The 12,983-nt window shown below is 39.3% G+C and overlaps 1 protein-coding gene across 5 annotated transcripts in view; it reads left to right on the forward strand.

Annotated features, from left to right (window-relative positions):
- The window catches only part of NTNG1 (netrin G1), a 351,684-nt gene that overhangs the window by 80,193 nt on the left and 258,508 nt on the right, over window positions 1-12,983 (forward strand). The gene's annotated exons all lie outside the window — the stretch shown is intronic.

Below are 12,983 nucleotides of genomic sequence, written 5' to 3' on the forward strand. Positions count from 1 at the left end.
AGGGGAAGCTGAGGCAAGAGGAGCATTTGAGCCCGAGAATTTGAGGTCACTGTGAGCTAAGACGATGCCATGGTACTCTACCCAGGGTAACAGAGTGAGCCTTAAAAAAATTATATCTAATTACATGACTTTTGAATAGTAAATCATTTATGTTTTTTTGTTATTTTTCAAGTACTACACGAGTATCAAGTAATCCACATAAACTAGTCTTACATCAACTTTAAAACATTTAAATTTTTTTCTCCTAGATGAGACTCGAATTACACAGGATTCGTCTCTAAAGGCAAAGTTGAAACAATTCTTCCAACACAAAAACAGCGTTATCCCTTTCAGCAGTAACTCCTCTGACCTTGGTATTAACCTCTTCTTCCTGTCTCCTTCTCATTTTCTCAAACTTTCTCCACATTAAAACACTGTTCAGCGCTTGCTTGCTGCATGCCAGGAAACTTCACAATTCTGAGGTTAGAATCAACTGTTGTTTTGTGAACTATAAAGTCCATTTACATAATGGTTTTTGATCTAACACAGCAGTAAAAATTCCAATCTGGGTTATCGTAAACTCTTGGCATGTTTACAGAAAAGTCAAACCTGCACTCCGGTAAAATTAGAACCCCAATTCTAGGATGGTCGTGTTCATGTCAGGGGTGATTCTGGACACTTGAAGTCAGCACATCCTCTGGGAAGCTGAGAAACAGCAACAATAGTCATTAACACCGAGTGAGTCATTATGGCCGAGGCTGTTGATGGTAACCTCACAACAAGCTGGTGAGTAGTAGTGTTATCATTCCAGTTTTATAGCTAAAGAAACTGAGGCCCAGGGAAGTGAAATATGGCCCTGATGTACATTTACGTCCAGATATTAATAGTGTTTTCCAGTTGAAATGGGGCTGTAAGACCTGGATCAAGCAGAAACAAGGCCCCTGGGGTCTCGGTTGGTGTCCTGTGTGAGCCGTGTTTCTGAGCATAAATGGTGACACTAGACTGGGGACGGAAGCCCATGCCGAGTGTGGTCAGTCCCCCGGGGTGGCAGCATTGCACCTTCACGGCCCAGCTGTATTGGGCTAATCATGGCTAACGACAGCCAAGTAATTCCTCTCAGTGGTGCTGGACCTCCTCCAAAGCAGCAAACTGGAAAAAGTTCCTTGAGGATGCATTAAATGTCGTCTCAGACTGGCTTCAAGCTAGATGCCCTCCAAGGGGGAGTAGCTGCACTCCCAGCCTAGCAAGCTCCTGGGCTGATGGGAACTGTTCATATTGAGCAAAGGGCCCATTGCGAGTCTAGGAAGTGGACATGTCAGAGAGAAGGGCTCTGTGGATAGCAGCCGCGCTCACTTATTGTTTGAAGGACAATCAATCTTTGCTCAATACTCGCGTGATCTCAGTTGATCCGGCTTTGGCCTTTTCAGCCACATCTGAATACACTTGATGTCATGTTCTCATCCAGCATGGCTTCTCTGAAAATAAAAGACAGTAAGGAATACAAAAGCTGAATCAGAACGTCCCCTTGCTGCCTTCTCAGCCTCTTAATCCTGTCTGTCCAGAGTGACTTATTTATACTGCAGAATTTATGATGCACTTAATACATTTCAAAGTTGTGTTCATTTATTTTTAAATGAGAATTTCTAAAAAAAAAAAAAAAAAAATCGTTCTTCTCTGAAAAAGAAACAATTGGAAAAAATGTTCAGAGATGGAGGCAGCCGTGTGTTAGGCTGCTCTGTGGGGAATAGGGAAGCTGAGCTCTGTAAAATCTTACCTTCCCTTCTCTCACTTCTAAAAAGTTTGCTGTGCCATGACAGTTTGCAGAAACTTTGGGGGATTCTTTTTTTTTGTCTTAAAAATATTCTTTTAAAAGTCCCAAGGGATTCCTGCACTGAAGTCATATTGTCGAGTGTTTCTGCATTTCCTGTGAATTCTATGGAAAGGGTGATCATTCTCCGAGAGGAGGATGGAAAACAACGTGGTGGTTCCTCTTCTGGAGGAAGGAGATGTAATCTCCCTCACAGACTTGTGGCTCTGTAGCCTCATGGGAATATGTTAAGGACCCTGAAAACTGAATTTATTCCTTTAGAAACACTGTTCTGTGGTCTCTGGGAATTCGGCTTATTTGTAATGATGGTAAAGACTGGTTCTAGAATACTTCACCGAGGCAAAATATAGAATATAAATTGAGGAAAGTAAGGATGTACTATATTAATGATAATATTAGTGATTATTCTAAAATGCACAGTTTCTTATTATTAGTTGGATTACCTGTGGGTTTTTGTTGTTGTTGTTGTTGTTCTAGTTTTATAAGCCCTTAAAATAATTATCAAAGCTGAAAAATTAAAGTCGTCACAAGACATTATTACTTCTGGACATCCCTGGGTATAACAATGATATAAGGTTCTAATGTCAAGGTGGAGGGAATAGTGCCATGATGCCTTTTCCTGCAGGTTCTGGACTGCCCTTTGACAGCCTGTCCACATCAGACAGACGTCTAAAACGTCTGCAGTTCTTGCAGGATTTATTTCATGTAGGAAACTAGAGCGGTTTCTAGGAGAATAAAGAGGCTGATGAGGGGTACAGGGTAACTGGAAGCTGGACCCAAGGAGGCAATTTTAGAATTCTGGAAAGAGTCAGAACAACAGGGTTTGAAGACTGATTCTATGTGTATCAGACAAACACATTTTCTAAACCTCTATTTTTTACCTTTTAATTATTGACCTCTTATGTATACGTTTTCTTATATTATTTAGAATGAAAATAGTAATAATAATATTTACCTGGATTAATTTTTGTGAGCCTCAAATCATGCATCATTTAGGAATGTGTTTTTTAAACCATAACATGAAAATGAGTTATTTCTAGGTCTGCCAAATACTTGAATACATATTAGTTTAATCCTAAGAGCCTAGATATGTAAAGTAGTTGGCATTTGACTCACCAGTTGGCCTTAGCAGATAACTCAGCAACAGGGTACTAAATTGCTTACTAATCAATTTTAGAGATGCATGGATTTTTCTTTTCTTGTACAACATGGAGTGGTTCCTAGAATGGATAACTTTTAATGTTTTTAATATTTTTAATTTTTAATATTTTTAATATTTTTAATTCCAATGGATAAAAGTGGTAGTGTGGTATAATGGGTAAGAGCTTGGACTTTGGAGTTAGAGAAAGATGGGTTTGAAGCCAGGAAGAGTGAATCATGAAATGTCTGACGAAGTGCTTGACTCCGAGAGTCTCAGTTTCCTCACCCACAGAACAGACATAAATATCCCTAACTTACAGACTTTTCACATAAACTACCTGCACAATAAAAGATCAATATAATGACCATGACGGCATGATGATGATCATAAAAGACAATTCTTTTTCTGTTTTTTTTTTTTTTCTTTTTTTGCAGTTTTGGCCGAGGCTGGGTTTGAACCCACCAACTCCGGCATATAGGGTCAGCGCCCGACTCCTTTGAGCCACAGGTGCTGCCCACTTTTTCTGTTTTTGTTTGTTTGTTTGTTTGTTTTGAGACAGAGTCTCACTTTGTCGCCCTCGGTAGAGTGCTGTGGCGTCACAGTTCACAGCAACCTCAGACTCCTAGGCTCAAGTGATTCTCTTGCTTCAGTTTCCCGACTAGCTAGGACTACAGGCGCCCACCACAACGCCCGGCTATTTCTGGAGACTGGGTCTCACTCTAGCTCAGGCTGGACTCAAACTCGAGAGCTCAGGTGATCTGCCCACCTCTGCCTCCCAGAGTGCTGGGATTACCATAAAAGACAATTCTAACGAATAAGCTCACATAGTGGTATAAACAGCCTCCCCTATGCCCACTAGTGGCCTCTGGGTCCTGGATGTGGCCTGAAGGATGTCCTGGAGTGTAGAGGTCAGGTGAACAGGCTTTGGAAGTAAGCAGCCTGATTTCAATTCCTGACTCTGCCACTTACTGCTGGTAAATAGTGGTTAATTCAGGTAAGTGATTTTTGCCAAACACAATTCTGTTTCTTCTTAGCAGATGGTTTGCTTTTTATCAGTATATTTCTTGTATTTTGGGCGTAATCCAACTCCGATGGCCAGTCATTGGCTCCTTGTGATCTTAGTATGTTAGGTTATCATCCACTACCAAATTAATTAGAATTCTGAGAACCTCACCGCTTGTTAAATCGCATTGCCTCACACAGAAGGGCAGATAAACAAGCAGATTAACTCCTGGATTGTGTCCAGTAAGTTTAGGCCAGTGAGTTGTGCAGATCGAAGGAGAGACCATTCCCGGTTTCTGCTAGTTTATTCTCATGGCATCGGTTCCTCTCCCCGTACTGGATGCTGCCAGGATGTGGAAGGCAGATTGTTCCTAGAGAGGATGAAATGAAATTAATACATGGCCATAATAAAAGAAACATTCTCCAAGAGGAGGATGGAAACGTATAGTCCCTAGATTGATGCTTCTATTTAGAAAACTCAAATGAAACCAGTCTGATAGAGACGTACCAGGCGTTTCCCATATATCTGTGGGTAATTTGTACTCTGGATGGTTTTTATGTAGAGAGAATGAATAATGAAAGCTTTTTGATTCAGAAACTCTGGATAGCAGCATGGTATTGTGTGACTATTTAATAGCCAAAACTCAGGGATTAATCTTAACTGGTCTTTACAGCCTTGAATCAAGGTGAATGGAATGGATGGATACAATGTATAACCTTCTTTGCTTTCCAGTTACTAACATCTTTCAAGATCAGATTACTATAATAGTATTTTTTCAAGTAAAGGCAAGTACAAATCCAGAGTAACAACACAGAAAGGACATTTGCTGCAGATGGAGTTCTTCAGAAGTGAAAAAAAATTCAACAAAATAATAAGGAAACACAGAATGACAGTTTACACCTGTTCCCCTGTATATATCTTTCCCTCCCTCCATGAACACAGGGCTTTGCGTCTCATGTGTTCCATGCTTTCTCCCTTTTCTTTTAATAAATATTCCATGTGTTCTTTTACCCACTAATTTGTGTCACTCTGTGCTTATATTGCTAACAATTTAAATAGAGCAATCTCTATGAAAATATAATCTCTTTTTAAATGCATCATAATTTTGAAGTGGTCTCACGAATTTTGTTGCTGATTTGGGATCTTAAACAGTGTATTTATTTATATTAAAGTCTGCCTGCTGTTCTTAAAGATATTATATTTGTACAGTTAAGAGAAGTGAAGAGCCAAATTTAATTTTCTTTCTACTCTGGAACGCTTTGCATCTTGTAATCACCATTGATTGCCTACTTACTAGTCAGAATCAATAAAAGGAGTAGATGTAAAATTGCCCAATCTCATGTTTTATAATATAATAGTCTAGTCAAAATGGAGGGTGCTAATAGCATTCAGCTCTGTAGACATTATCTGATAATGGCAATGCATATAGCTCAGTCTACAGGGAAACAAATTAAAGCTGGAAGCTCAGATATTGGACTTTATTTAGGGTGAATTTTATGCACAAATATCAACAGAATACATTTTTACAATTTAATGTATAATATCATATTTTTATTAACTTTTAATCATTTTAGTTGCATTTCCTTTCAGAGACCACTAACATGTTTTACCTTTATTTCACCATTGTCTCTAACATGACTGATGCATTTGCCTCAAGTCCATCAATATAAGATTATGGAAACATTAAAACATACGCACCTGCGCTGAGAATAAGAGTGTTCAATTTCAAAATCAACAAAACATTGGAGATAAAAGGTAGGAAATATTACTCAGCAGTCAGAGACCTAGTTAACTATTTTTAAGCTTCTGCACTTCTCTATTCATTGTGCATTTTGGGTCTCAGAAAATAATTTTATTAAATTTAAATATTTCTAAAATGATTGTCTTATATGAATTCAGTTAAACTCTAGGCTTCCACTGGGCGTAGCTTTTAGATCACCCAATATTATGCAAACTTTTAGCTCCCTAAGTAAGCATCCTTGATTATGGTTTTTAAAAAGAAATGCAATGTGCACAATTTCCAAACCCATCCAGAAAGGAGCTTTCCTGTGAAAATCAATCTCAACAATTGATAAATTACATCCTTTACTCAGAAAGAAATGTGCTGATAGCATTTTGGAAAACACTCAGCGTGGTGGTCAAGTTCTTTTAGTGAGTTCCCTGACAATCACAGCCTTTACTATTCCTTACATCCAGAAGCTAGAATCCCTCCCCAGACAGCATCACATACAGTGATTAGCGCCTGTCCATGAAATAGAAATCTCATTTGTAGATTTTGATTATGGATCAGTTACTTAATTGTCAGCTGCCTGTTCAGAATGGTTAATGACCATCTGGCTTTTGACTTCCCCCCACTCTTTTGCAGCCTTTTCTATTAGGTTTTACCAGACGCCATGTAATTGAACCACCTTTACTATCTCATTCTCTTGTTTTCAAAGACACCTGCTCTAAAGCAGTACAGGATTTTTTTCCAAATGAGAGGTGCGTGAGTCAGGGTCTTACTGGAACTAATTTTGTCTGTGTGGTGCTGTCGCTTTATACCCTGGTGGTAACCTTTTTGGTCATTCATTTTTGCCTTTACCTGGGATAAAATTTCATAATGGAGAATGTATAATTTATCTAATAATGTAATGAAATAATGGCCTGGAAGTGATGAGATAGTCAAGAAAGCTTTTTCACCCTTTATTCAGGCACATAGGGTTGATTAATAATCCTATTTAATGCTTATTGAGTGCTTACTCTGTTCCGAGCACTGTCCTCAAAGCTGTATGTGTTCCTGATCCACACAGCCATTCCATGACGTAGCCATCATTCCTCACTATTGTATGTAGGGATACGAAAACTGTTTTAGTAACCTTAAATAAATACTGAATATTTGAATAAATAAAAAAAAAAAAGAAAAAGAAAACTGTTTCACAGAGAGGGTAAGTAACATGCCTAGGATGACACAGCTAAATAATGACAGAGGCGAGATTTGAATTTCTTCTCTACCCACTCTTAGCAACACATTCTAATTCCAAGCTGGAATTAGATCAGCTGTCCCTTTGAATAAAACATTGATAGCCAGGAATTTCTATCTTTTATTGGCTAAAGGCCCATGATTAAATGGAGGTGGGGGCTGCTGCTACTGAATCCAGAGCTTCTGAACTTGCTGACTCTGGAACTGCTCGTCAATATCAAGCCTTACATATGGAAAGACACAGAGAAATAGGGCAAGGCCTCCAGCAGAGGCTCACGCATAAGCACAAACAAAAACGGCCCTTGGGAAATAACAGCAGCTAACTTCCATCGAGCGCATACCCTGTGCTAGACTCAATGTAATGCAATGCTGTATTTAATACAAGCTGCTTATAATTATTCCAATTATATCAATCCAGCAACAGCGTTTCAAAAGATTGGGTAATTTTCCCATAGTCAGATTGCTGCTAAATCACAATAGGAAGACCCCAAATCCACCAGTCTGATTTCAAAGGGCATGTTCTGGGACTTCCAAATTCAGTTCTGACACGAGAAGGGCTTGGAAGGCTTCATTCCTCTCCTTACAACAGGAAAAACTTTGACAAACTGAAATACATCAGCCACTATAGAGATGAGGTTACAGGGCAAGATCACCACTCCAAGTTTAGGAGAGATGGGCGCACTCAGGAAAAAAAGAAAAATCCTAGTTCTGGATACCTGGAGCCCATGTACGGGGGGAACCACATAAATGATGATATTGATGAATTGCTGGACGTGAGTATAAACTGGAACTCACGTGGAAAAACTTCAGGAAGCCCAGCCTTAGAGGGGCCCCCAGACTTTTACAGGCTTTCCTTACTAGGAACCTCATCGGGTTTCATGCTTAAGACTACATTATTGTTTGGGTTAGAAAGAATTCTTGTAAAATATGCACAAATTTTCTCCATAACAAAGGCTTACTCTTCAGAATAATATATTTTATCCTCTGCTAAGAAAAGGACATTCTTTCTGCTTCAGATCCCATCTGTCTAGCTGCCAACCTCATCTAATGGTGGAAAACACAGGACACGGGGGTCAGGTGGTGAAGGAAACGTATTGGAAATGGTGTAGCTCGGAGATAGTGAGATGGGGCAGGGGGAATTAACTATGTTTCTAGAGTAACTTTGGGGAGACTACAGCCCAGAGACAAGGGCCCACTAAAAGACTGAGATGTGATCAGAAGGTGATAGAATGCTCCCCTCTCCCGTGCTTTGGCATTGCACTAACAGTGTAATAACAGTAGATTATAGCTGGAAAAGCTGCATGATATAGACTGTCAAAGTCAAGAGGGAAAAACAGCCAAAAGGAGACCTCTGTGCATTTTACACACGTGCATGCATACGCCAACACACAACACATCGAGGCATTTTATGTTCAATCTGCAGAAAATCAAAAACAAAGAAAATCTTGAAAGAAGCAAGAGATGATAAAACACCTTACTTATAAAAGAACAAGTGAAATAATTTCAGTGGACTTCTGGTCAGAAATTATTCAGGAAAGAAGAGGGTGGAGTGAAATACTTAGTGTGAAATGAGAAAAAAACGATACCAACCTCCAATTCTATATCCGTTAAAATTATCCTTCAAAAATGGAGATTTAAGTTTTTCAGGCAGAAAGAAATGGATATAGGTCAGAAATTTCGAATCTACAGGAAGAAAGGGAGAGTCTCAGAGAAGGAAAAAAAGTAAGGAAAATACAGATTTTTATTTTTCTTATTTCTAATTCTTCTAAAGGATAGCTGTTTAAAGCAGTGTTTTTCAACCTTTTTTAATCTCACAGCACATTACAGTTAAACTTCTATGGCACTCTAATTTATGCTGATCAAAAAAAAGAGCACCCGATACATGTTCTCTAGGCCTTTTGGAAAACATGGAGTTGTTCCTTTGGCCACATATATGCGAATCTACAAGAAAGGTGATATTGTAGACATCAAGGGAATGGGTACTGTTCAAAAAGGCATGCCACACAAATGTTACCATAGCAAAACTGGAAGAATCTACAATGTTACCCAGCATGCTGTTGGCATTGTTGTAAACAAACAAGTTAAGGGCAAGATCCTCGCAAAGAGGATTATGTTTGTATTGAGCATATTAAGCACTCTAAGAGCCGAGATAGCTTCCTGAAACGTGTGAAGGAAAATGATCAGAAAAAGAAGGAAGCCAAAGAGAAAGGTACCTGGGTTCAACTGAAGCGCCAGCCTGTGCCACCCAGAGAAGCCCACTTTGTGAGAACTAACGGAAAGGAGCCTGAGCTCCTGGAACCCATTCCCTATGAATTCATGGCATAATAAGCATATAACATAGCACACAGGAGTACCAGTGGGCCCATGTTTTTAGGAGCAAGAACCTATTTATTCCCCATGAGCTCATGTCATAATATGTGTACAGCAGGGGCACACAAGATAATCAATAGTCCCCACGTAACATTGATACAAGGTGCTGGGACCTATTTGCCACGAATTCAAAAGTCAATCAACACTTTGTCACATTAAATGGTAAGGTGCCTCCCTGAGCTGCTGGAACCTCTTCCCCTATGAATTCATGGCATGGTAGATACAAATAATAGCATAAAAATGTTTCTTGTTCATTCACTACAAGTGTGGTTTTTTCTTCCCCCCCAAAGAAGTATTAAAGCAAATTTTAATGTGTCCTAAAAAAAAAAAAAAAAAGGAATATACTTACTGTGCTTAGAACGTCTCTTAAAAATAACTTAATTAATGATCTTTAGAAATCTTTGCGGCACACCTAAGATCCTCTCATGGCATATCATGGGACCATGGCACACCAATTGAAAATCACTGGTTTAAAGTCATAACAGTAACGGCATATTGGGTAATTATAGCCTGTGAGTCAGGGAAGTGAATGACAGCAGTGTCACAAGGGTGAGGAGGAGGAATTAGGGACACTCTGTGATAGCTACCTGAAGCTATGTAGTGTTATTTGAAAATGGACTTAGATGAGTTAAAAACATAGATTGTGCACTCTGGGGAAACCATTACATTTTTTTTTAAGTATAATTGGTATGTTGAGAAGATAAAAAATAAGATCATGTAAAATACTCAATTAAAATCAGAGAAGGAAGAAATAGATGGGGGAAGGGAAGGAGGATGGGCAGGAAACAGCACACCCCTGATCACAGGGCTCTTGCTGTCTGCTTTGCTTTTGCTAGAAATAAAAAATTAAGACAGAGCCATGATACTGAACTGAAACAAATATAAATGAGGACCAGGCAAATATATCTTCCTTAAAAATGTGTCTGATAAATAGCTGGACTCTGTTCATTAGCCAAAGTCCAAGCATAAAGTAGGTGCTTAATGAATGCAGATGAATGGGGTCCAGCGGTGGCAGAAACCTGAGAGGCAGGCAGACTTAACGCCTGATGAAAGTGTACAAGTGATAAAAGTTGCAGGCAGAGGGCCAGAGAGCAGGAGCGCTGAAGGCTCAGAAAGGCAGAGTAAAGTAGAGAGCTGATAATCCACACAGGCAGAGTTTGAGGAACCCAATCGGAGTGTGGTCAGAGCGGAAAAGAAAAGATTACTGGAAGCCAGTGCAGTCGTCGAGGCTGAAGGATGATTTATAATGCTCCCTGCCCTCCGGGCACTGCTCCATGATAGGATGAAAAGATGAACAAGTTGTGGTTCATACATTTAGTAAGCTATGGTCAGGAAGGTGACGTAGACAAACTACTATCGTTATCCAGTTCATTAATTTGTTCCACACATATTTACTGAGCACCTACTGTATACCAGGCAGTGTAGTAATTGCCAAAATGAAGACACGTGGAAGATGCTGTAAAATCACAAGTTGGGAGACAGATAATAATGTCTCAGCTACAAATGTCGAATGGCATGAGAGTTTGGGCCTCCAAGGAACACACACATCGGAGGAGAACCTGAGCAAGGAACAGAGGCTGGAGGAGGGAAAACAGCCTGAAGGGCAGACGTGGAGCACTAGCAATTCCTGACTCAGGAATCTGATGAATGTTTCATGCTTTGTCTCAAATCAGTCTTGTGGATTATATAGCTCCGGACCCAAGAGCCATATCAGACAAAGAGAAACATTAGATTAGAATAGAAATGAAAGGGAAGATCAGGTTCTGATATCTCATTTTGAGCTTAAATATCAAGTGTACATTATTCCACATCGTTCTGCCTTTCTCCGGGGGAAATTAAAACCTTGACATTCTTGATCCAAGAGTGAGAAGCCTTTGCTGGAGGAACATAAGCTCATGGCCAGGAATGGGTCCTAGCCTTCTGAAAACCACAGGATGACAGATAAATAATTCAGCTAAAAAACCAACCAAGAGCTCCAGTAGCACAATGGGTTAGCACATGGAAGTTATAAAAAACCAACCAATGAGGGTCATCATCTGTTATTACGTTGGTTAGATCAAAGACTAGTATGGGCCACGTGTGATCTTTGGAGCCATGATGTTTAGCAGGACTAGACAGAACAAGAGGCTATGAATGAAATCTGGTCAGGTTGAGTTAGAGTTGGGGTGTGGGGAAAATAGTTTAAAAGAATAAAAAAAAGTATCCTTGATAGTGGAGGTGGATGTTATTATGAGATGAATCATGAGAGAAATTGAGTCTAGTAAATAATAATAATAATATATTGAATTCTCTCTCAAATTGTGCACTTCAACACAAGGTTCTTACCTATTTAAATTTAAATTTGATTTGATTAAAATCACATCTAGCTCCTCAGTTATATTAGTCACACTTCAAATACTCAGTTGTCCGTATAGCAACAACGAATGGCTACCAGGTGGGATATCACAGAAACAGAACATTCCCATCAAAACAGAAAGTGCTATCAAATGTGTTCTGAAGAGTGTGGGGTGTGGTGATGCAGTAATGAAATGCAGCTAATGTCCTCCAGAAACCACTGCAAATTAGCTTGTTTGTATTTATTTTTATTTTTTGGCAGTAAGGAGAGTAACATTCTTACAGCATATTTACCCAACTTTGCTAACATTTGTAGGGATGTTTGTCTGCCTCATTCAAGTGGAATGAAATATCCTTAATTTTACAGATTAGGAAATTTAGTTTTAGTGATGTCAAGTCACTTTACAGCAGCAGTAAATGGTGACAGTCTGAAGTTGAATTAAGTCAGGCAGCGGAGTTCCGTAGCCTGTTCAGCCAACCTTTGAGCTCCAAGACGGCTTGGAGACAGTAGGAGCGCGGTGGCCTGCACCTCTGACTGTTCGTAGCCAGCCAGCGTCTGAGTTTCGGAGTGAGCGTATGCATCCATTCTGCCTGAGCAGTGCCCTGCTGTAGAAGTTGTTAAATACATGCTATATATGATCGCTTTAGCTGATAATTGTGCACATTCTTCCGCAAATCCTTCTTGATCTTTGCAAAATATTGCATGTATTAAGTGCTTTTCATTAATTCCTAGCTATCTATTTGGTTTCCATGATTCCAATTTGATCCGTTGTTTAATTCATGAAAAAGCTTGAGCAAACTCTTTATGTGCAATAGCAATGCACTGTTGTTTTATCTATAATTTTAATTTAACCAGTTAAAATATCCCCCCCCATGGATATGGTATTTTTATTTATTTATTCATTCATTCATTCATTCATTCATTTTTAATTTCAAAGTATTATGGGGATACAGATGTTTTTGGTTACACAGATTGCTTTGGCAATACTTGAGTCAAGGTTGTAAGTGCGTCCATCACCCAGTTCATGGTCACTGTACCTGTTAGGTAGGTTTTTACCTAATCCCTCCTTCCCCATCCTCCCTGCTTGATTTCCATTGAGTTTTACTTCCCTCCCTGCACAGGTGTGCTCGTAGATTAGTTCCAATTTAATAGTAAGTATATGTACAGTTTATTTTCCCATTCTTTAGATATTTCACTTAGGACAGTAGTCTACAGTTCCATCAAAATTATTGCAAGAGGCATGAAGTTATCATTCATGGCTGAGTAGTATTCCATGATGAGCTACTACCTTACCCCTGTTAGAAGGACCTTTATTAAAAAGAGTCCAAAAATAATAGATGCTGGCATGGATGCAGAGGGGAAACTGTT

This window comes from Nycticebus coucang, chromosome 5 (genome assembly GCF_027406575.1).
Source record: "Nycticebus coucang isolate mNycCou1 chromosome 5, mNycCou1.pri, whole genome shotgun sequence".
NCBI lineage: Eukaryota > Metazoa > Chordata > Mammalia > Primates > Lorisidae > Nycticebus > Nycticebus coucang.